This window comes from Pteropus medius, unplaced genomic scaffold (assembly GCF_902729225.1).
Source record: "Pteropus medius unplaced genomic scaffold, Ma_sr-lr_union100, whole genome shotgun sequence".
Lineage (NCBI taxonomy): Eukaryota > Metazoa > Chordata > Mammalia > Chiroptera > Pteropodidae > Pteropus > Pteropus medius.
The window spans coordinates 13,431,762-13,455,203 of NW_024342471.1; positions in this window are offsets into that span (position 1 = coordinate 13,431,762).

Consider the following 23,442-nt stretch of genomic DNA (forward strand, 5'->3'; position numbering starts at 1 on the left):
CAGTGATATATGACTTTCTGTACCATATACCATGTCCATGTTTATGAAGGGCCCTAGAAGAGCAATCCTTAGGAGCTCTGAAGGGCAGCCACAGAAGGGCTTCCAGCAGTTCTAGAACTTTCTGATTGTAACTCCATAAACACAAGTTGCATCCTCTCTGACCATTTCTCTCTTGCCTTCCTGCCTCTGCTCAGTTGTCTGTTTCCTCCATTAGACTGTTAGCTTCTTTATTATTCTTGTATTTATCTGTGGCAGAGAAAAGGCTATTTTCATCAGCCCATTTCATTTTCTTTCTAGGCTCATAGCAAGACTACATTTCTCAGTAGTCCAGTAGGCCCATGTGACTAAGCTCTGGGTAATGAAATTTGGACAGAGTGATAGATATATCCCATTCCTGGGCATCCCCTAAAACCTTCTGTACAATCCTCCAAACTCTCCTTCATTTCTTATCTGCTGACCAGATGCAAAAGTATTCAGGGAGGACCTAGAGGCCCCAGAAACTGGCAATGGAGTAAACCTGGGTCCCTGACTCACTGCACAGCGCAGAACCCCTGTGCTTACCTGCAGTGGACTGTGCCGTGAGGGAGAAATAAAGTGTTACAGTGTCGAGTCACTGAAATAGGAAGGTTGTTTGCTACAGCTGTTAGCACACTCTGACTAATACAGTACTTGTCCTTGGGGCAGGGATCATGTTTATGTGGCTTTGTAATCCAAGTACTTGTGTGATGCCTGACACAGAGTAGGACTAGCTCAAAGTATGAATGGGTGTGAATGAGCTGATACATGAGCCTGGTCTTAAAGGATCAGAGACAGAATGTCAGACAAGGTGGTAGGTAGAAAGTGGTGTACTCAAGGTACGGCATATGAAGAGTGGAGACTGGGTGCAAATGGTTGATGATGTGAGAGGGAGATGGCTAGACTGAGGCTAGCAGGAAGGCAAGGGCCAGATCACAAAAGGTCTTATTCATTACGTGAAAGGCGTGGACCTTCATCCAAAAGGAATCGGTCAAGGATTTTAAACAGGAATGTGATATCATCAAGTTCATGTTTAACAAAGATTTCTCTAGCAGCCTAGAAAGAGGATGGATTAGAAAGAAGCAAAAATGCGGATTTTTTAAAGCAACATTTTCCTTTGCCCCAAAACATTTATCTGATGAGATGCTCCATTACAAAGAGGTTTGGGGGTCAAGTGGTTTGGCAAGTTGTATATACTCTAGTCCCTTCCCATTGCTCAGTAGCATATTAAGAACTCTGAGAATTAATAAAATCTGTTAACTTTAACATAATAGTTCTCAATGAAATCCGTTAAACATTAACATAATAGTTCTCAAAATTATTTGACCACAAAACCCCGTTTTCATTAATACCAATTAAAACTGGTATTAGGGTTAGATTAGCCTACATTTTACTATACATCACTTTTGCCTATGTCTCATTGGCCAGAAATTGGTTATATGACCATACCAAGCTGCGAAGGAAGCTGGTAAATATGCTATTTTATTTTGCTTGGCTACATGCCAAGTTAAAAATTGAGGTTTGGGTCACTAAAGAGTTAGAGATTCAACCAGCAGTCTCTTGCACAATGTCCTACAGAAAAAATGTTCTACAGAACATAAGTCGAGATAAGTAAGGAGACTGATTTTTTTAAAAACGTTTTATCAGCTTTACTGAGGAATAATTCACATGCCATACAATTTGCCTACTGCAAGTGTACAGTTTGATGATTTTTAGTAAATTTATATAGTTGTATAGTCATCACGTTTTAGCTTTAGAACATTTCCATCACCCCCAAAAGTTCTCTTCCTATTTGTAGTCAATCCCCACTTCCACCCCAGGCTCAGGCAACCATTGATCTGCTTTCTTCTCTATAGTTTTGCCTTTTCTAGAAATTTCATATATACAGAACAGTACGATATGTCATTTGTGTCTGGCTTATTTCACTCAACATATCTTTGTGGTTCAACTATGTTGTAGAATATATTATCAGTTTATTCTTTTTTTATTGCTGAATTGTATGGATATCCATTGGCTCTGTACACCCTTTTATTTCTTCTTTGGGAGTCACCTACACACAGGTATGGCTATGCCACCTTTTGGCTATCCACTCACTAACTGATGGACATTGGATTGTTTCCACTTTGGCGCTATTTTGAATTAGGCTGCTGTGAACCTTCACGTACAAGTCTTTGTGTGGACAATGTGTTTTCATTTCTCTTGGGTAAAAAGCTAAAGAAATTGATGTTTAAAATTAAACGCATTCATGGAAAGGATTTTTATTGAATGCCTAGGACTGACAAGCACTATACTAGGTATCAGGGATACAAAGATAAATAAAACTCAGCACAAACTCAGCCCTCGTGGAGCTAGCAGTCTATGGAGGAGACAGGCATTAGTTAAAGAGTATTTAACTAATGCCTGTCTCCTCCATAGACTGCTATGTGGTGAGAGCCTACACTGGAAGGATCTGCCTTAGTCAAGGAGAACAGGAAGGCTGACCATGAGCTGTGATCCGAAGTGTGACATGAATTCATATCACCCCAATGACTTTTGTCCTTTAAAGTAACAACTTACGAGGCCATACACTTATTTCCAATAATGCTGCCCTGGCAAACAATTCTGAACCAGTTTATTGGGGTGCTGGTCCTGGACCTGTTTTACCTCAGTTAAAGTCCTTGTGTTTTAACCTCTCAGAGTGTTTTGTTTTCTGATTAGAGCATGACTCATATAACAAGCCACATAAGAAAATCAACTGCATCCCTCTAGAATCACATATCACTTATTGCCAAAAAGGGAATTCCCCTGCTAGATCACAGACCTTATTCCCTAGAGCTGATGGAGAGGGGTTCATGGCAGTTTGCAAAAATAAACTTACAGATGTAAAAGAAGGAGAGCAGACAATATCAGCTCTATTCTTCCTTACAGCTCAAAAGTCATGTGTGTTTGATCTGCCACTGAGAAGATTCCAAACAGTGACCTTTGGCATGTGGAGGTGACTCCCAAAGAAGAAATAAAAGAATGTGTAGAGCCAGTGGCAGTGTCCTGGCCTATCAAAAAGCAGCGTCCCCTGAGACAAACCTGGATAAGAATGGTTAAACCCACAGGCTTTGGAACCTGAGCGTTCTGGTTCAAATCCCAGCTTTACCACGAGTGACCTTAAGAAAGTCGTTTAACTTATAGTTTTTTGATTCTGATATTAGGGTTGTTGTGTGGATCAAATGAGTCAAACAAACTCCTTAGCACATGGTAACTGCTCAACAAATTGTTAATTACTACATTATTATCACGGTCTTTCCCCTGGACCCCACTTTCTTGTATTCTGTGTAGACCCTTCTGTCTTCTGTTGATTTGTTCTTTTTAAAGCCTATTAAGTCCACTGATTTGACTGAAGTTAATCTCTGTTCTTCTTTCCTTGGTCTGAGGGACCTTCTGTCTTTTAGAGTGCTTTCTGCTGATGTATAGCCCCATCCATCCCTCATATATTAATCTGATTGATTTAACTCTTAATGTCCTGCAGAGCTCTATCGCCATGTATAGAATTACTACTATTTTGATTTTTTTTAAAATGAGAGTTACATTCAGTAACTATGATTTATGGAAACTCAGACCTCAAATGTTCTCGGGCAGGATTTTTTAAAAAACACTGGTCACCCTACTCTGAAAGAGCTCAATAAATCTTTCACTCTCACTCATCGGTGTACTTTCCTGCAGCGATAGTCAGACAATTTTAGCCATAAAAACTTGCTTAAGCTGAGGCCCTTTACAAATCCTCAGGTTTTTGTGGAATCCTTTTCCCTTACGTACATAATTCTACCATCAGCATTACTGACCAATTTAGAGGCGTCATTTGCAAATTGATAATAAAAGCAGCAATGCTGTCTTACATTCTAGGAATAAAGCACTACGGTTTTAAAAATGAGTTAGTTTTCATGTGTTTCCTGAGGTTAAGCATGGTAGCCATCCTCCAAGGTGGTCCTCGCTGATCTCCATGTACTGAGATTCAAACCCTTATATTGTCCCCTCCTATACTGAAAAGGGCCAACTAGAAATGGCTTTCAGTGTGAAATCCTATTTGCCATCTCTGGACATTGACTTTCTAGATATAGTCATTTCAGTTGTAAAATAGAATAATGCCCTGTCTAGGCAACGTCTCAGGGTTGTTGTAAGGGTCAAATGAGATGCAGCATGTGAAAGAGCTTTGGCCTAAACCCGAGAATTATTGTTGAGAATTTCAGGTGTTACTATTTTATACACAGGACATCAAAGTATAAACCCGTTATATATAATTTGCACGTCTTAGTGATGACCAAGAATTGTGTCAGGAACTGGGGGTAGAGACCAAACATATATTTTTTATTATGTCACAGAGGGATAAATGAATAAATGATACATGAATGGATAACTGAATAGATGGACACATGAGTAAATGAATGGATAAATAGGTGAATGAACAAATAAATGGATATATAAACATATGGAGAGATAGAAAATGGGTATATAGATACATGGATAAATGAATGGTTGTCTGGTTAATGGGTAGATGATTGGTATGATGGATGATTAAATGGATATATGAATGGGTAATGAATGACTAGATAAATGAATACTTAGTTGGAGATCTGATTGGATAGATGGGTAACTTGCATGTACGTATGCATACATAAATGAAAAATGTCTTATGCTTAAAGACAGAGGCACTATCTTTGACCTGAAATGTGGACTGTTGGCCAGTAGAGACATTTTAGTTAGGGAAGGAGACATCCAGAGCGACTGTAAAATGAGTACAAAGCCCTGATCCTGCACTAAGCCTCCATTCTCCAGGATGAACCATTTAAAACAAGAGACCTCTGCACTTGATAGTTTCTCCATCTGGAATGTAATACTCTTTCTTTCAATAATTAATTTCTACTCATTCCCTGCATCACAGCACAAGCACTGCTTTCCCAGGGAAGCCTTCCTTAATATGTGCTTACAGTATTGTGTAATTTTCCTTTGGAGGACTTGTTAAAATTTCAATATCACTTTTTTTTTTTTGTATAATCATGTTATTAGTATGTGTCTCTTCCACTGGACTGTAGCTCCACAAGGACAGGGATCCAAGTATTTTTGCATACCATCTTATCCCCATCCCTTAAGTCATGCCTGGCACATAGGAAGTGTGATTTCTTTTTTTTTTTTTTGGTAAGTATTTTTTGAATGGATTGAAACCTTCTTGTGGCATACCCACTCAAATAATCAGGAAAGATCTTGATGAGTTTCTGGGGCATGATGATACCCTGGTGACTAAGTCCGGCTTTACTGATGGCAGACTTTGACAAGGAGAGTGCTCTGCTAAAAGGGAAGAGCCATCCACTGAGTTCAAGTCTCCCTCTGCTCAGAGTCCTCTCTGTCTTAGACAGGAACAGAGCCCTTGTCTCTGGGCCAGGTCAACTAGCTCTTTGTTTTAACTCAGATCCTCCTCCCTCAGTGATCCTGGAACCAGTAGCCTCTCCGACTTGATGAGGCCCTCTAGCCATCTCCCACCCTGACCTCCATCAGTGCATGTCCACCTGACCCTGCCTTGCTCCAGGTTGACAGATTCAGAGACCACACTTCTGACCAATACCTAGCACAGCCTCTTCTGACACTCTGATCATCTTTCTCTTCTCTCATCTCCAGTTAGTTTCACGTTGACCTTTTCAGTCATCTACTAGGCTTCAGTTTGAGTTTTGTGATCTATTCTTCCTTTTCGTACCTGAGAGAACTGCCCTCGAATCTCAGCTCTATATGAATAGCTGTGTGCCCTTGAGCAAGTTATTTAACCTTTCTGAGCCTGTTTCCTAATCTACGAAATGGATGCAATAAATATATGTCCCAGGGTGGTTGTGGCGATTAATCATGATGATATAAATGAAGCATCTAGCATGGTGACTGGCAATAGCAAGTGACAATCGATGATTAATTTCCCCTTTTTCCCCCCCAGGTTTCTCTCTTTTGTTTCTTCCTGTAGCACAATGCAGTCTCCTTTTCTATTTTTCACTTTTCTGTCTACAGAACATTTTCTAGATCTCATCATAAAAATAGCACTACATAAAACAAAATTGCACGGCATTTTTATATCCTCCAGATAACTCAATTCAATTATAGACTGGTCAGTGTTAGTTATTTGAGCATTACTAAACCACCTGAAACTGGTATATAAAGTTCTATATTCACATTCAGAAAATAAAGAGCTAAATCAATATTTTGGAAAGTGATAAGAGAAAGATATTTTCTTCGAGGTCTAAGGCCTCTCATATGGAGTGTATCAGCCTGTTGCTGCCACTTCTGGCTAGACGACAATGCATAAGAAACCCTTTATATTGGGTTTCTAGTTGTAGAATGGAGGGCTACATTCTCTAGGAAGAGAAATTTAGCAAGAGGTCCTTGCAAAATACCCACAGGGTTCTCACATGCATGATTAAATGATGAAGACCTGAACATTGAGAAAGAAATGAAGAAATTAATGGGAAAGGGGTTATCAACTTATTTTTGGAATAGTTAGTGGAAAAACTAAAAAAAAAAAAAAATGAAGATCTCTAAGCTGCAGGGAGATTTCAAGATGGGGTCATAATCAACTATTAGAAACACAAGTACAGAGGAAAGCAGATGATCTAGGGTTTAAATACTGGCAGCACCACTTTCCGACTTCATAACTTTGGTCAAGTTACTCCATCTCTCTGGGCCCCCTTTACTCCATCTGAAATTAGAAACTAATATTGTTCACATAGAAATGTTTTGGCTATTTAATTGCCCATTAAATGTGCCAAGAACAGTGCTAGGCTCCCAAAGATTGCTGCTTTAGGGGTTAGGCATGATTATTATTAATTATTATTAGTTATGGGGTTTCTCGTACATTTACCTCCACCGTTCATTATTGAGAAAGATTCTTGCATAGCCATGGAAATGTTGAGGATTATCTCCCAGAAAAGGCGATAAGATTGACATTTCCCAAAAAAAGTCTGAATGACTTAACGCAGAGTCTGCCTCTCAGTCTTATACTCAGGAACCTAATTTTGTCAGCATTGAGAACAGAGTCACCTCTAGGGCAGACTCACACTAACCAAACTCATTAGGCCAGTGTATAAACCAGATCACAGTCAATTAATTTTCAATGAGAAATACAGCTTTTGAAAGGACTAGAATACTCAGGTCTATGTGATCAGTGCATTTTCCCCCTGGGCTCACACCTATGTGGGAAGCTAAGTCTTCATAGGAAGATACATAATAAGAAACTTAGAGCAGTGAGACTTAGAAGATAGACATGTAAGGTGGTTTCAGTCCATGCTACCCCAAGCCTTCCCATGCTGTATATTGTGAAACTTTATCCTCTTTGTCAAACTAAAAAGAAAAACATTCGCTGATGACTCTAACCGCTTAAACTGTATGTCTGGGCTCCCCACCAAACTCAAAAAGAGGTTTCTTCCAGGGTGGAAACCACGCTCAGTCATATCTCTGCATCTCCAGTACCCAGCATGAATTAATGAACAGATGACAGTACTTCTGAACCTGAGGTCTGTCCTCCCCACCCAGTTTGTGCCCATGTTCACAGGGCTGATTTCTGCGTTAGATCTCACTCTGATTCGCTGGAGTAAATTGCTTCCCCTCCTAACTTTCTGTAAGGCTATATTCTCACCACTAATTCTGGCTGTTTGGTAGGAGAATCTCAGAGTCTGAGCTTTACTGAGAATCCTGCAACTTCTTAAATCCTACCTGAGCTAATAGTATTTCCCCAACCTGAGCCATACTCCCTGGATAAGTTCAGGACCAGGTCCTAAACCTTCTGGCCCTCCCAGTGGTCTTATGGACATGAGGCCAGGCATCCTCATGAACATAAGACTCAAACTTTGATTCTAACTCAACCCCCTACCATCCTGTTCCCTTCCTACACCACTTTGAGCATGTCACAAAGCAAATCAGGTGGGCCGCTCCTGGGCCAGGAGTCCTGCAGCACCACCATCACAAGAGACATCAACAGAGCAAGAAGAAATTAGCTCATTCCATAGAAGGGCACTTAGAGCAGCCAGCTAGTCAGCTTAAAGCCCCAGGCGGATCAGGCAAAGGACCACCTAGATCACAATTGCGTCCTCTCAGCTACTGCCACTCTTTAGAGAAGAGTGCTCTCAGGGTCAAGGCTCCAGCAGTCTCTGATCCGGGGGACGGATCATTGGACCTCACCACGCTGTCTCCAGAACCCTCATTTTTGCACACCCCCCAGGATAAGCTGCTAGACCAGAGGATGTGTGTTCTGAGCTCTAGAGAAAGGATGTTTGAGAGTCAAGGCTGAGTTGGTCTTTAAATACTCACTGATACTCACTTTGGACCAGCCCTGAAGATTACTAAGTTGTCATTCCTGCCCTAGAGGGTTCATGGTCCAGCAGATGAGGGTGTTAAAGCATTCCAGATTGGGCTCTGGAAAAGAAAAAGAAAATATAAGCAGAGACAAAGAAAATATAAGCAGAGACAAAGAAATCCAGACAAAGCTCCCTTGTGCAGAGTGTGGTCGAAAGGAGGGGACCTTGTCCAGAAGATGGAGAGAGTTAATTTCACTTCAAGAATCACTTACTGAGACGTTCAGATGACTGTGGTACAGAGGGAATGAAGGGAGATGACGCTGGATTGTTAAATTACAGAAGAGGACTTCATTTTGAAGACCAGACCTCTATAGCAAAACAGCAGAATATTCACTGAGTCTAGGAGCACAGGAGAAGGAGCAGACCTGGGAGTGAAGATGACATGCTAGGTTTAAGTTGAGTCTGAAATGCTGGATTAGAATGAAATCCACTAACTCTGTGTGCTTGCCATATCATTAGCCTTTCAGAGCAAAGTGGCCATAGATTGTAGGCCTTGTGTAGGACTGTCTGAGTGGTGGTCGACAGATCTAATCACACCATCTTTGGGGAAGTTGGGATCTAAGAGATAAACAGCAGAGTGGTCTGCGAGTTTTGAGAAACATAGAGAAAAGGCAGCGAACAGAAGGAGTGAGGCAGCAAAGTCACCAGGCAGAAGAGACCACAGGAATCTGGCAAACAGCTATGACCCTGTGAGAGTAGAGAGTTGGGAGAGGTAAGAGAAATCAAGACACACACCAGAGAGAGAAGCCATGAGATAGAAGTGGAGACAGGAAGGCATTAAATCATGAGCATGGTGAAGTGACAAAGGCGGGGAGCAATAGTGCCCATTTCTCAGGGAACCCCGGGATGCCTGGAAAGACAACAAACATTTTCTGTTCATCCACAGCTACTGGACCCCAGGGAGAGGTGCAGGTCCTCTCTCCCTGGCTCTGCCTCCAAGCAGGAGGCCTGCTGATATGGATGGACAAAGGGCCAGGGTACTAATGGGGCCACAGGACTAAGGGTGAATCTCCCCTTTTTACAATGAGTTGTTTTTTGTTTTTTTTTTTTAATTCTCTCTTTCTTCCTCTTATGTGGCTGAGAAGGGAAATGGCCTAGATCTGTTCCCACATAGGATCTGTGTTTCTAGCCCATCAGGGAAAGCTTAGGGTGGGTGGATAAGTCAGAATCTGCTGTGGAAGTTAGAAACTCTATCCTGTTCAGTGTATGTGTCCTTTTGCACCAGTGGAGTGAGTATAGTGAGGATGGGCCTCATGGGTGGGGATAGGATAAAAATGATGTTGAACCATTCAGGGGTTCTAGTTTCTAACCAGAGACCATATCCAGTCATCTTAAAGAGAAAAGAGATTTACTGGAAGAATCTTAAGCAGCTCATTGAACTGATAGGAAGGCTGGAAGACTGGCTTCAGAAAAGCCAGCGAAGATATTAATACAGGGACCATCCAGTGAGGTCATTTCTGCCACTTGTGCTGCCCCTGGAAAAATGCCTCCATTGTGCTGGGCTCTAGTTTCCTACAAAGAGAAGGAGCGCTCAGATGCTGAGCGGCCAAAAATGGTGAACGTCCTCTTCTGAGGTCAGTTCAGTCTCCCTCCAACCCAGATCAAAGAAATCCTCACATCGTTCAGTCCAACACAATGAGGGGCCACAACCTCAGAGAAGGGATTTCTGGCCTGTTCTCTGGGCACCTATTTCTTTCGAAAGACCTGGGGAGAAGGAATGGGCAGTGGTCGTTGTGGGAAGATGGGTCTCAGATCTCGCCTAATCCTGGGCATCCTCCGAATTCTGTTATCCGCAACGTGACTTAACTCATCACAGTAGGCAATCCTGGCCAAGACAGCTCTAAGCTGAGACCCTAAGGGTGAGTAGAAGATGAGGGGAGGGATATGCAAAGGCTTGTTCCAGGATATGCAACGGTTTGGTGCATTTAAATAACTGAAATTGATTCCATGTGGCTGGGATGATAAGCAAAGGAGATGGTGGGGTGAGATGAGCTAGAGAGGATTTTATGCTGAGGGCAAAGGGATGTCACTGATCTGAAGTTGGGGACAGACATGATGATATTTGTGCTTTATGAAGGATAATTGACTTCTGTAAGAATGTTAGTTTCATGAGAACAAGGATTTTGTTTTGCTTACCACTGTATCACCAGCACCTAACAGACAGTAGGTGCTTGGTACACAATGGTGAAATCAATGACCACTCTTTGGGAAATCATCAGTTAAGAGATATCTATGTAGTCCAAATATTAAATAATTATAGTGAATTATAGTGATGGCTGTGGGGATGGACAGAAGTGGCCAGATTCATGGGATGTTTAGGAGATAGAATAAATTATGATAGAATAAATTAGATGCTGCTTAGGGTGCAGTGAAGATGGTAGGGGGTGCAAAGTATCAAGGATAACATCTTGGTTGGTTACATAGACAAATGAATGGCTAGGGGTACCATTACCTGTGAAAGGAAACACTGGAGGAACAGGTCTGGGGTAGATGAACAAATTCATGTGCTGACACATTGTTTTATGTGTCTATGGACCATTCAGGTGGACACTTCCACCGGGAAGTTTATGACAAGAGAACACACCGGGAAGTTTATGACAAGAGAACACACCTACACCCAGATGGATTACAGGTGGAGATTTGGCAATTCCTCTGGAGAGCCTCTCTAGGGTCTGTGCCAGCTGGGACACCTGAGCCCAAGACGCTGGGACTCTGGGAAGTCCCGCAGCCCAGACTCTGGCCCTGTCTCTGCTATTGGACATTTATGTAATAAACACTGAGGGCCTACTGTGTGCCCTGTCCTAATGTCTTCCCTCTCCCATTTCTGGGCTCACTGTTTTGTTACAAGTGCGGGGAGGATGTTCAGCACTGCTCTGAGGGACACTGAGCCTAAACACTGCACCAGAACCTCTGTCTCAGAATTACGTAAGCTACTACAGAATGCTGGAGCATCGACTGCATACAGCACAGACTGATAAAACTTGAGCGCTCAAATCACATAGTGCTTGTATTGCTTTTACAGCTAAAACTGTAAACTTAACAACAAATCACCTAATAAAATGTTTATACGTATTCTAACAATTCCTTACGTGTATAAGAAAAATGACTCTGGTGTGTCGCTGTGATGGTGTCACGTCGTCGTGCCACTGCCATCTCTCCGGGCTCTGATGGGAGACCGGCCTGTCTTGCAGTCATCAGCAGCCTGAAATCAGCCTGGAGGAGGGGGGTGGGGTAGGAATTGAGTGATTGGTGTTACTAAGTCATCAAATGGTGACTGCTCTGTTCTCTGGCTTCTCCAGAGCCTGGAGGTGTGGGGATACTGGGGCACTGCTTCTGCCAGTGAACCTGATGTTGAGAGGTTACTGTGTACCCCTTCACCCTACCAATTTATGAGTTAAAGAAAGTGTTGTCAATATGAACAGAAGAAAGGAAAGGGTCCATTGATTATGGCAAGAACTCGGCCAAGATACTGAGCTTTTTCTAGTAAAGAAGACTTTCCTATTTTGTTTTGTGGGATAATAACTGTATTTAATAAGGAATTAAAATAGTGCATACATTTTGAACATTGATATATACTTATTAAGTGCTATTTAAATGTTAATTTCATTTACTTCTAAAAATTAAATAACACTCTAACAAATGTAATTTAAATATTGAATCATGTACTACTATCTGAGGTCTATTTGCTCTCAGTCTTTCCCGGTCCTTCCTCTGCTCTGCTCTGTGTCACAGTGGGGCTGACCCCGCAGGCTCCTTTCTCCGGCTCCTCTGTCAGCTGGGCTACAAGAGGTTGAGCAGGGAGAGCTCTGCCAGGAGACTGGAGAGCAGCAGGAAAGGACATTCCAAGGCGTTTCTTTCCTTCTCTGCCATGAGCAGCATCTTCAGCAGTAGCTTTGCCTCCTCTGTGCCCCAGCTCTCATCGGACATGCCTGTCACAGTCCCAGCTTCCCGCAGTGACCTTGAACCCTGTACTCCAGTATCACCACCTCCTTCTTTTGTTCCTCCAGCCTAGGCATGGCAATGCCTTCCTGTTGTTGCTAAGCTCTGTGGTGCGGCTTCATCCTCTGTTTGGTTTATCAGTTCTTCCATTTATGTAACCAGTTCTCTGAGTTGGATTCCCTCTCTTTTTAATACTTAGCATGTTTCTGTTTTCCTGGTCGAATTCTGCCTGACAAATGTAATATTAATGGAGAGGGACCATGGAGGGAACATTTTTGTTTTTTAAACTGAGGATGGCCATTTTCTGAAAAAAGGTAACAAAGAAACAGAAGCTGAAGTTTGCCTGGGGGTTGTGGGTATGTGGTAGGAGGCTGAGCTTGGGGTTTTCTGGCCCTGAAATGAATGAGTTCAGGGCAAGGGCACCAAGGCAACAGTGGGCGATGGGGAAAGAGAACCATCCCTATGGAATCAGGCAACAGATCCAGATTTGGGCTAACTTAAGGATAACAGGAATTTATTGGAAGACTATGCGAAAAGTCACAGAATAATTGGCTTTTGGAAAGATTAAAAAAAAAAAAAAAAAAAAAAAACAAGGGCAGTTCTGGGATCCAGGGAGCAGAAATTAGTTATCTTTTTAGAAAGTTTGGTTGGAGTAGCTCTACTACATAGTAATCACTTTCATCCTTGGATTATTCTGCTCATGATTCAAAATCTAGGAAGGGAGGAAAAGAGTCCAATTGGCTCAGCATGAGAGCAGGACCCCAAGGACAGATGCAATTTAGACAGAGAAGTTTTCTCTGCAGACAGAGAGCAGGTGGAGAGCTGTGTTATTTGCACCTTGGGCCCACAGTGAAAATAAAGAGTAAAGCATGAAGAAGTGGCCTCAAAAAGGCAAGAGCAGGATCTCCTTCACCAGCCAAGAATCTGACCAAGAACCAAAATGGAGGCCAATCTGAGGATAAAGTGGCTGTAGCTGGAGACACTGATTCAGAACCAGATGATCCATATGGATTTGCTTCCACCTTTGAGCCAAAGAGAGCTGCCAACTTCCGTGTAACTCGGGGCCTGAAAGGGTAATCCTCAATCCCATCAGTCCTGGGGGTGGATGAGATGTGGTAGAGGCAGATTCCCAGACAGAAGGCCACAGCGTAGGGCAGGGATAGGGCCTACTTACTTTGTTCCTAGGATATGTTAGAACAGCTATTGCCTGTCCTCGGAGCTTAGCACAGAGTCATTTAACATGTGGCATCATTGTCCCTGGAAGCCAAGGCCCAAATAAGCATCCAAGGGCCCTGGTTAATAGAAGAATCATCATATCTTCACTCTTTAAGGAGCTATTGGTAGGTGAAGGCAGAGGCTCATGAAAACGCCTGAAGGAGATTTTACTGGCATTAACAGGGAAGCAGGGAAGCCAGCTTGGCTTGGTCTAAGTTGTCTCCATAAAATTGTTGAGCTTGCCAACCAGACCTCTCTTGGCAGGAGGGTATGAGGGGGGCTTCCTGGGAGAAAACTCATCCTGAACAAAGAGGAACCAGAGAACCAGATGATCTAGTGAACGAGGCCCTCATCCCAGGCAAATCTGAGTTCAGAGAGGCGGTTTCCACTTAGATTTGCATTCAATAGGTGCACATCTGAATCCTAAGATAGGGCAGGGGAGGAACAGAGAGAAAAACTGAAAACTGCACAGTGAAAACAGGCTGTAAATGGGAAAACTGGAAGGGCTGCTACACTAGACTTTGTAAATCCCTGTCCATCCTCAAGCACAGTACAGCTGTTGGCCTTCTGTAGGTTCCCAATGTGTGACGTCTTGCCACCCCAGAGCATCTCAGCATCAGTGGCAATGTCTGGAGGAGGAGAGCACTGTCTGGCGATGCTCTGGAGGGTGGCAGGAGTCAAAGAGGAATATACCTGCAGATGTCTCGGGATAACCTCCCAGGCTCATAAATTCACGTAAGACAGTCCTGGGCCACTGAATGACCTGGTGTGAGATTCTTGTCTGGAAGTGTAAGTTTTGTGTTTGAAGCTGGGGGCGAGAACCACCGAAACGCAGGTTACTGAATGAAGACCGTTCCAAGCAGAGGGAGTTGGAGGCGTGGAGACAATAATAACTTTAATCACTGCATCTCCCAGGGCTGGCCCAGTTGCTATCATTTGAAAAATGTCTAGTCATCTTCAGCTTGGAACTGAATCTGCAGTGGAAATGCCTGGGCTGGTGTGTGCATTCATGTTAGAGAAGCCCCCAGTTCTACCTGGGTGCTGGCTGGCTTCCCAGCCTCTTTCCCTTCCTCCCTCCCTTCTTCCCTCCCTCTCCCCCTCCTTTCCACCCTCTCTCCTGGCTTCTCTCCTTCCCTCTGTTTCTCTCTCTCTTTCTTTCTTTCCCTCTTCGATCTTTTCTTCCACAATTTCAAGACCTTGCAGCAGCTACTTTTCAAAAACTGATGGCTTATGCCTTCCAGGAGGGAAAGTTCACAAATTGTAACAGTTCTTTTTTGTTTGTTTTGTTTTGTTTTAAAGCTGAGCAGCAGGATCACAGAACCTGCAGGTTTGCTGCCTGCTCAGCGGGGACAGAGAACAGAGGGAGAAAGATGAAAAGCCAAGCCGACCAGAAGAAAGAAAACGGGAGAGAAGCTTATTAAAAGGGGGAGGAGACTTTGCTTAAGCCGTTGGAGTGGGAGAGGGACACTGCCCTAAGCATGTGCTGTTTCCATTGTCCAGATGGTGTCATTTGCCCTGCAAAACAAGTAACAGACAACACGATTTGGATGTTCAGAAATAAATGCGTGAGTCAGTCATTTGGAAAATGATGCCTGCGACATTACACTTAAACAGAAGAAATTCAACCATATTTGAAAACAACTGCCCTGTGTTATTAGCCTCCAGTCATTTGAATACTCTATTTACATTGTTACCAGATATATTTGCACAACTAGAACTTCCACCTGCTCGTAATTTACGTAGGGTACATATTGTATTTACATGGTATAGACTAGAGTGGGAAAACTGGTCCTACCAGTTTGGGGCTGGGAAGAGTGGACGTGCAAGTGGAATGTTCATCTTGGTTTCCCCAGACACCCACTGTTCTTGCCATAGGTGCTGGCACATAGTAAACACTATGAAATAACAACAACAACAACAACAACAACAATAACAATAATAATAATCTGTGATAGAATGGTTTACTATGTCCTAGGCACTATTCTAAGAGCTCAGAACAGTCAAGTGAAGTATGTACTATCACCCCCATTTTATAGATGAGAAAACTGAGGCATAGAGAGTTTCTGTAACTTACCCATGGTTAAGCAGGTAGTACATGCTAGGGCCAGGATGCTAAAGCCAGCATTCAAACCCAGGCAGTCAAGATGCACATGTTTCAGTCCTGGTTGTTATTCAACGTGAGGACTTCTAGTTCAAGATGGAAGACTGATAAGTGCAACTGATTACTAATTTTCTTTCCCAAAATCTTAATAAAAGAATACTTCAGGAAATTTTTAAAAGTTTAATTTACAAAGACAAAGACAGTGGGAGAGGAGACGATATCCCTAAGTAGCAATAAAATATTAGAAGAATATTAGATGAATAAATATGGCAGCTGACTTAGGAGACCCAGAACACTGAATCCTAGACTGACTGTGGAAAAAGCTGAAACACCCAAAGCTCTTGGATTGTCAGCACCCCAGATAGGGCTAAAATAGGAAGACTGGTTTAGAGTCTAAGATGTAGACTCCCAGTTCTCCACAATCCCAGCAGATGACTGCAGGTTTATTCTCCGGGGAAGATAAAAGAAAATCTCTGGATTTGAGGATGCAGGGTACAACTGAGGGCAGGGGTGTTCCTTAATAAAAATAGGGGAATTGGGTGTAAGTCTGCATACCGACTGTTGAAATTCCCACCCTTTTCTTCCCTCACCGCTGTTAAGATGCTGGTAGCCAGGATCATACCCTCTAGGCAGGAGAGAAGGCAACACTTCTCTCTGGGAAATCTAAGCAGCCCAAGAAGAAGGATCTAACATGGATCTTAGGGGATCGTCTTGCCATGAAATTCTCAGACCACATGCCCAAGCCAAATGCAAAAAGCTTCTAATTAGTTTTTGGTACTTTACTCTTAAGTATGACCAGGCAACCTAAACTTCTAAACCTAAATCTAATCTAATCATCCAAACAACCACTAAACATCTTCAAGAAAGCTTCCGATATGAAAGATAGACAGATGCAAACTAATGGGTGTGATTTGAAGGAATTTGAGACGACATAGAAAGATTAGACAGTGCTCCCAGAAAAAAAAAAAGCGTTATAAAAAGAGCATCAATCAGATAAAAATAGAAATCTTGGAAATAAAAACAGCAATAATAGAAAGAATAAAATCATTTTCCTTGGATATTAAGAAGATGTTGCCATGTGGTTTTCCATCTTCTACTTGGGAAGTCTAACGCCATTAAGATTCTTTTAATGTTTTCCATGAAAATTGTTTTTCTCTCTGGAAGGTTTTAGGATTTTCTCTTTGTCCTCAGCGATCTGATACTTCCCAAAGGTGTGACCCAGGTAGAATTATTGTCAGTGTTTGTTCTTTGGAATCTTTGAATCGGGAAACTCACGCCAATCTTTTCTGGGATACTTTAGTTGTTTCAATATATTTCTATTACTTCTTTGATAATTTATTTCCATCAGTTCTCTCCATTCTTTATTTTTGCAATTCCTATTATTCAGTTATTGTATCTCCTCCCTGGTGCTCAAATTCCCTCATACGCCCTTCTCTCAACGTCCTTCAGAGAGATTTCCACATAATTTCTGGGCCAGTCCTGAGTAGGGAACCCCAAGGAGTCTGGATTGGAGAATCCAGGGAGGCCAGCCCTTCAGGGAAACCGACACCCCGACAGTGTTAGAGCTGAGGGTGTAGAAGGTGACATTGGGGGCAAATCTCTTTTTGGCTCTCTTGCTGCTGTAGTACTGGGACCTTGCTATGACCCTCCTGCCAAAGCCCCTCTTCAGCTTCCCCATCCTCCAATCTATGAATCTATGGATAAAGAATGGAGGGATCATCCTCTGAAGTCTGGCATATTAATACATCCCCCTAAGCCACTTTTACTACTGATTGCCCCCAGAGAACTAGACTCCATGAGAGCCCAGTGAGTGACCAAGTCTTCAGGCACAACTTTCTAAGAGCTAGCGCCTGGGTCAAAGAGAAGGATCAGCCTGATAGTCCCTTATCACAACCTGTCAGGAACATGGGACAGGAAGATTTTTGTTAGGCCTCAGGTAACACACTGCTACCTAGGCCTTGCTGTGTCCTGGGATGCCAGAGGACTTGTTTCCTTAGCAACAATAATCATGTGACAGGAAAACACAGAGATCTGGGGATGTTGCTTAGCAACTATGCTGTACCTGCTGGGGCTCGGGGCTGGCAGCTTGGGCTAGGGAGCCTGGCTTTGAACTTGGAAACTCCCACCTGGGATAGCAAAAGGACGAAGACCTTTTGCAGGGATGGTTAAAGTACAGATAGAGAAGCTGAGGCTGAGGGGACTGGTTTTCCCATAGTAGTAGGATGTGGGAAGTAATGGCAGATGTAGGAAGAGCAGGGCTGGACATGAGAAATGACTGTTGGGGATAGCAGTTCTCTCTCTGACCACCCCAGAGAAAACTCTTACATGTCAGAGTCCAGAGTCTAGAGAGATGGGTCTCCAGAGGAGGGTCCTGGCTCAGGACCCAACTCCGCAGGGCTTCTCAGGGATTTAAATCAAGTCAGAGCATCTGGTCCCTGGGAGTCAGTCCAAGGAGAATTCCTCTCTGCAAGAAAGCAGAGCTCTTCACAATAGGTGGACACTGGTGGTGGTCAGGAGGTACAACAAACCAGCCTCAGGACCCTGAGTAGCCCAAGGAAGGGCCACGAGGAGCTGTCCATGGTTTTGGACACCAGCTCTCTCTCTCTCTGACCCTTTATCAGGGCCCTGTTGATTGGGAGGTAGGCTGTGGAATTAAACTGCTCAGATTTGAATTCAGCTTCCTGGCCCAAAGGCAGGAGACTAAACTTGGTGTTTGTTTCTCTGTCTGTACAATGAGAATGATAAGAATGACCACCTCATGGGTCATTGTAAGTATTAAATGAGTTAACGTAAAAGTGACTATCACACTTCCTGGCATATAGTAAGTGCTCAGCAAAACTACTGTCATTGTTATTCTCACTGAACCCTTACTCCCAGTATCTAGCCCAGGATATAGACTCTATGGCCAGGTCTTCTCTCCAGTCTCTCTTGATGCCACCAGAGCACATGGGAGTAGATAGCGGCAAAAATCCTAGCCTTTCTGCTTTGCAGATAGAAGGAGCATGCCTCCTCCCCCTGATAAGCTTGCTGAAAAATTTGAATACCATGGACCAGTCGACTCTGTTTAGTGAACCAAGTTCTCCTCCAATCCTTGCAGCCTCAAATATTCCAATTCTTCACCTTGGTGCTGCTCAGAAAATTGTACACACAGCATGCCTCTTCAAGAGGTAGTGAGAGCATGGGTTCAGGAATCGAGTTCAAATCCCAGCTTCTGTCATGTCTTAATCATGAGATCTTGAATAAGTGACATCACCTCCCTGAGCCTCAGTTTTCCCCTCTGCAATACAGGAGAGATAGTACCTAACCTCTCTGGTGTGAGCTACGCCTGGCTCTTGGTAAGTGCTAACAACATTAACGGGTTGATAGCCAGACAGGACCTAAGATTTTTCTCTCTCTGTGACTTAACACTTTTATGAGCTGGCTCTCAGTGAGAATGTAATGACCAAGGGGATGGCAGAGTCTCACCGATCCCTCAAAGGGAAAGAGGAGTTAAAGGCAATTAAAGCAGCTGGTAATTGAAGTGTCCTTGTCTCTACCCTGAAATGGTGCTGGCAGTTTCAATGGCAGCTTTGCCCTCCTGGGCCAAAGACTCTGACTCTGCCGTGCTCTGGTGCTGAGGGAATCCCAGCCAGCCTGCTTTGGGCACGCTTCTCCCTGCCCTCCACTCCAGCCAGCCCAAGGTCCCTCAACTCTCCCCCTCTCCCTCCAAGCCCCCGCAGAGCTTGGTGCCTGCCCTTCCTCTTTTCTCAGCTGAGCTTGTTCCCCAGATGACCCTACAGCTGCATCTTTCTAAAATTAGCTGGATCCTGCATTTGACTCTGATAATTAATTACCCAAATGGAGAAAATTGAATAGTTAACTGGTTCACAGGAAGATAATTAGCTTTTCTGAGCCCCTGTTACAGGCAAATAAAGAGGAGGATTGTTTTTCAATTGCCTTCATTAAAGGGAGTCCCTCTCACCCAGGGGCCCTGCTCCAGAGGCCCTCAGGGCCATGTAGGGTTCCTTAGCGCTCCTGGTGCTTCATCACAAGATAGAGAGGCAGCTGGTACAGTGCAGCCGGCACAGGCTTATGACGCTCACAGGCTGAAGCTCGAGCCCTAGCTCCACCACCTATTACCCACTGACCTTGGACATGTGATACAACCTCTTTGAGTCTTACTTCTCACTTTCCTCATCTTCAAATGAGAATAATGGTGTATACATCACAGGAGTATTATAAGCATTGAATGATATAATGTAAATTCACTTATGGATACATTTTCCCATTGATAAAGTTCTTCATGAAGTTCATCGTTCACTTATGAAATGTTCATTTTACCATATCGTCTTCATTATTGCTACCATCACAGCACCATGTATCCCTATCGTGGAAACAGAACAGCTTCCATCAGCTAGTGAAACATGCCCAGAAGCCAGGAGCATGTTAAATCAAGATTAAGCCAAGCATTTTATGGTGATTGATGCAAAGCCTACACATGATGCAGAAGATATGAGGGTCTCTTCCGGTCTACTCGACTTGTCCCTGGGATCCTGACATTGGCTCTGCCTTTCGGTCATAGGCTTTCTGGGTTGGCATGTGGCCACCCCTCTCTCAGCAGCAAGTCCCCACCAACCCTCTCCTAAGCACAGCATCTCATCCCCGCCTAACCAGCTGCAGGCTTTTAACCTTTTAAATGTTCACTTACTCTTCCCAAGCCCAGCACCCTCCAGTGTTTATCACTCCGACACTTCTAGTATGTATAGACAGACACGGAGAAGTCAAGAGCAAGGGTGTTGGAGCCAGACTGCCTGAGTTTGAATTCAGCTTGAGCATCTACTATATCACTTACCTTGTGCCTCAGTTTCCTTATTATAAAAAGGGGTTGATAATAGCAGTACCTACTTCATAGAGTTATCATGACTAAATGCACTGTGTTTAGAGCAGTGCTTGGACCTTGTAAATGCTCGAAAAGTGCTACCTATTCAGATTATCCAGGCCCGATACTGGATTAGGACAAGAAGTCTACAGGTAGAGTGGAGAAAGGCAGGGCCAGAGGCTTCCACCTGGGTGTGAACTCAGAGTAGACTGTCTCAGAGACAACTGGACCATCTCCATCAGGAAGATGTCATTTCTCACAGTCTCTTTGGTAGCTATGTCATACTGTCTCATTTCTGCTGAAACCCCCAGCAATTTTCTCCAGTCTCGTTCGCAGCTGATAATTTTGTTTCTTGTGTCACTAAAGAAATACAAGTGAATGGAAAAGACCTTTAACAGGCTCCCCCCGCTGCATTTACTGCCTACCAGGGCTCTGTCCATATATTCTGCTTTCTTCACTCTTACTATAGATGAACTGCCTGCACTCTTTTCCAAGGCCAATCTTTTGCTTATCTCTAGATTCCATCCTTTCTTGCTTACTCAAGGACATCGCTCCAGCAATTTTCTCCCTTTCCTGCATCATCAATTTTTTCCCTCTACTGGAACATTCCCATCAGCATAAAAACATGCTTTTATTTCCTCACTGTAAAAAAAAAAAACAAAGCAAAACCCTAGGTCTCACAACCCTTCCAACTGCTGTCTTATTGCTTGGCCTTCATTTACAGCAAACTTACTGAAAGAAGTTGTTAACAACCGCTGTTTCCAGTTATCCTCCTCCCAATCTCTCGAGTCCACTCCAATAAGGCTTTCACATCCACTACCAAGACTGGATTATCATGATCATCAATTGCCTCCATATTGCTAAATCCAGTGGTCGATTCTCAGTTATCATCTTGCTTGACCATGAGGTAGAGAGGGGTTAGTTGTTCACCCAATCTCTCCCTTCTTCCTCCTGGGCACTGGCAGGACCATATTTCCCAAATTTATCTGTAGTTTGATGTGGCTGTATAACTGAGGCCTGGCCAGTGGAATTGAGTGGAAAGGATGTTTGCAACTTTCAAGGCTGACTCACAGAAATGTCCTGTGCCGGATATCTGCTCCTGCAGATCCACTCTTCACCTTTTTCCATCCTGCTCTGTGCCTCAGCAGCCTAACTACTGAGACTTTTTCAATGAGACTCTGGATTCTGGTTGGGTTAAGTCAGTGGGAGGTACCTGCTGGAGACTGGAGGGAGGGAAGAGAGTGAGGGACGGGTATTTGTTCCCCTGGCTCCCTCCTGTGGGGTTGCTTTGAGTTGGCTGTTTTCCCTTACCAAAGCTTCAGTCAGGCATCTTTCTCCACACGGTTCTTTCTCTCTCTCAGTTCCGCTGGCCATTACTTCCTCTTGTCTATACAAATCAGGGGTGGTAACGGCTCCTACTATCAACCATGTCAAGATTATGGAAATCCTTCAATCGTTTTCCTGCCCTTGCTCACATCTTTATAGTCTTTTCATTAAACCTTTCTCAAATTATTCAATTTGAGTGTGTATTTCCTGCTAGACTCTTACCAATACATTTCTCATGCACTATCCCCATCTCCCACCTCCAGGGAACAGTGACACCTTGAGTGACTTTTGAAGCCACGAATTGAAAAGGACTCAGCCTCTGTCAATATGGGACCCTGATTATCATCATGAAACAGAGAACTGCTTCTCCCCTCCATTTATCCCTCCCCTCTGCCGCTGAATATACTTCAAATGAGTGAGAAATAAACTTATATTGTCTATGCCACTGAGACATGGGGATGTCTCTATTACAGCAGCTAGTTCTACTGGGCAATGCAACCTGTCTGCAGCATTTGGCATAGTTGATGATGGAAACATCTCTGCTCATGGAAATACTTTCTGTGTTGAGCTTCCATGACATTGCATTCTTCTAGTTTCCTTCTACTTCAGTGACTGCTTTTTCTTAGTCTTCTCTGTTGGTTCTTCCTCATCACTCCATCTAAATGTTGGATTTCCCCAGGCTCAGTCCTTGATCCTCTTCTTGATCTCCACTTACTTCCTGGTGACCTCATCCAGTCTCATGGCTTTAAACACTCCCAAATTTATATCTCCAAGCTAGGCTTCTCCATAACTATATTCAATTACCTGCTTGATATCCTCCTTTAGGTATTTAATAGCATCTCTTATATAAATCTGTACAAAATGAAAACCAGACCTCTTCAAAACTTTCTTATGGCTTCCGTCATGTCAGTAAGTAGCAACTCTATGCTTCCAATTGACTAGGCGAAAAATCTTGGAGTCATCCTTGATCCACCTCTTCTTTTTCCTCTCACACTACACTTGTCAGCAAATCCCACAGGCTCTATAGTCAGAATCTGGCCAAGTGTTACTGCCTCTACTATCCTGGCCTCAGGAGGTGCTAGGCTTTGAGGAGAAGTGGGGAAGGTATAGTAGATAAGCCATCCTGCCACATGATCATCACTATTATTATTACTGCATCTTAGCCTTGAACTGTTTTGAATGTAATGTCTTCCAAGAACTCTTCTCTAAACCCAACCCAAATCTCTCTGGTTCCCTCCTCAGGTGCATATCTACAGACAAGATTGTTCTCAGGGAACTCATCCTCCTACCCCAGCAGACATAAGAGCATCAGGACCTTGTATAGGCAACATTCGGCAGAAAAATGGGATAAGAACCATAACCAGTTTTCGGCACAATTTTAACTGACTTTATGGAGGGAGAGTAAACAGTTTTGAGGAAATTTGTGCCCCGACACCTCAAAGGATGGTCACTAGATCCTCACTGAGTTCTGTTTCCCTAGAGAGGGAACTGATTTTCTCCGCAGGAACTCCAAGAATAGGCCATTTCCCAGATAAAGATTCTACCAACCCCAAAATGAATGTTCTTGCCCTGGGAATCTCACCTGGGAAGGCTGGATCCTATAGAAACCAGGGTGGTGCTTTTCAACTCCCAAT